Source organism: Belonocnema kinseyi, chromosome 2 (genome assembly GCF_010883055.1).
Source record: "Belonocnema kinseyi isolate 2016_QV_RU_SX_M_011 chromosome 2, B_treatae_v1, whole genome shotgun sequence".
NCBI lineage: Eukaryota > Metazoa > Arthropoda > Insecta > Hymenoptera > Cynipidae > Belonocnema > Belonocnema kinseyi.
The window spans coordinates 95072501-95074957 of NC_046658.1; the positions used below are offsets into that span (position 1 = coordinate 95072501).

The window sequence follows — 2457 nt, forward strand, 5'->3', positions numbered from 1 at the left end:
GAAGATTTTATAATTTTACCGAAGAAGAAGTTTCCTGGGTAAGAAAATTCACGAAGTTTTCTTCTAATATTACCGAATAGTAAAAATCCCGAGAGAAAATTTCCAAATTATAAATATCTTGAATTCCCACAATTACAATTTTTTATAAGTATATTTTTTTATTAAAAAAAACAAAATATTTGTGTGACAAAATTAGTTTTAATATTTAAAGTTTCTAAAATTATCATCTGAATTTAAAATAACAGTAGTTTTTAAAAAATTACGCAAAATACTGTTTTTTAAATTATTTTTTCATTATTATTGTTATCATTGCTATTTGATTTTAAACAGTAATTTTAGAAGCTTTAAACTTCCAAAATATTTTGATTAATTAAAATATTTGATTGTTGTATTTTAATCAATAAATAATATTTGGAAAAAATTTAATTTTTTAAATTCGGGAATTTTATAATTTGACAATTATTTGTTGGGAATTTTATTATTCAGGAATTAGCAAATTTAGCAACATTTTTAAATGTAGGGAATTTTAATATTCCGGAATTCCATCATTCGGGAATTTTGTTTTTCAAAAATTTTATCATTCTGGAATTTTTATAATTCGGGAATTTTATTATTAGGAAATTTTGTTATTCGAGAATGTTTAAGCGCCAGAAATCTTATTTTACGAGATTTTTTAGTCGCCCAGATATTAATCGAAAGATCACAACGGTACAGTAAATGACATAAATAAAATACTTAACGTTGTTTATTGTGAAGAAATTTTTGCAATCGACTGTACCACGCTCTGCTGTTTACATTTTAACTGGTGGCGGCGTTGCCAAGTCTGGGGACCTGTTGCCCGCGCCGCGTTGAGCATTTTCCATTAATTAACTCCTCTAATGGTGCGGGCCCCGAGTTAATTCGCCATCCCCATCATCTCGATCGTCCACTCATCTAAAAAAAAAAGTCGGCAATAAAATTTCAGCTTACGTGACCACAGCTTAGACCTTAGGCAATGCATACGTAATGTTAACTGAATTTATACAGAAGGAGGGTTTTTAATTGGAATCTAATGACAAAAAGTCTTTTTTTTTAAATCTTTAATTATAAGGTAAAAAAGAAATAGTTTCTCTCAATTTAAATCAGATAATTTCATCCTTAGGCCCTCTCCAATGCTCCCATCCACCCTGTTACGAACCGTAACAAAATATTCCTTTCTTACTGTACGTAATTTTTTATTTCCAGAAATAATACGATATGGCAATTGAAACTAATGGAAATTTTTCGTATTTAAGATAATGCATGCTTTGCAGGGTGAAAAATTCATTTTTAGAATTCTCGGATTTTTTCTTGACTTATTATTGGTTCTTCTGAACATTAAAATCGAAATACCAGAATTTTAATCTTGCAATACTTTAAACAATGGATCTTATATAAACGGAATAATTTCAAATGTATTTATTTATTTTAAATAGAAAATAATGAATCTTCTACCATAATAGATGACTTTTTAACAAAAGAATGGAAATTGCAATAAAATGAAATTGTTTTGAAAAAGATAATTAAATTCTTAACCTAAAAAGATGAATTCTCAACAAAAAAGGGTGATAGTTTATATTTCAATCAAAAAGATGAAATTTAATTTAAAAAAATATATTTTACAAACCAAAAAGGCGAATTTTAAACAAAAAAATGATTTCTTAACAAAGTTGTTCAAACCAAATTTTTCAACAAAATAGTTGAATCCTCCATTAAAGAAGATTAATATTCAATCAAATAGTTGCAATTGTATCAAAGATGACATTTCTACTAAAACAGATTAATTCTTAAATAAAAAAACAAGATTTCAAAAAATTATTGAAATTTCATCTAAAAAATATTTTAGTTGTCTTTCAACAACAAAATATAAATTTTAAAGAACTAGTAGATTTTCTATAAAATAGATCAATTTTTCAACAAAAAAGTTGAATTTGCAACAAAAAAGTTTATATTTAACCAAAAATGAAGACTTTTTAATAAAATTGTAGAATTTTAACCAAACTATTGCATTTTTATCCAAGGAAGATGCAATTTCTACTAAAATAAATGAATTTTTAAATTAAAAATATAAAATAAAAAAAAAGTTGAATTATCACCCAAAAAAGAGTTTAGTTTGATTTTTCAACATCAAAATATGAGTTTCAAACAAGAAGTAAATTGTCTACGAAGATACCTTAATTTCGAATACAAGAAGTGGAATTCTCAACAACATTGTTGAATTTTTAAACAAATAATAAATTGTATAACTAAAAAGATAATCTCCTGTAGGAAGCAAATGCAAAAAAATAAATGTAAATATAAATATAAGCCAAATAAATTACTAACATGAATATTATATCAGGATTACCGCAAAACTTCATTTTAAAATATCCATAATTTTTTCCTGGCCAATTTTTCATTTTCCCTGACTAATAATAAGTAAAGACTAGAATCTTAAAC

The 2457-nt window shown here is 25.2% G+C and overlaps 1 long non-coding RNA gene across 1 annotated transcript in view; it reads right to left on the reverse strand.

Moving 5' to 3' along the window:
* Nucleotides 1-727: 727 nt before the first annotated feature.
* LOC117168261 overlaps nucleotides 728-2457 on the reverse strand; it is a 6660-nt gene continuing 4930 nt past the window's right edge. Inside the window, exon 2 of the long non-coding RNA XR_004466476.1 lies at nucleotides 728-933. This is a non-coding gene — a long non-coding RNA (uncharacterized LOC117168261). The remainder of the gene's footprint in view (nucleotides 934-2457) is intronic.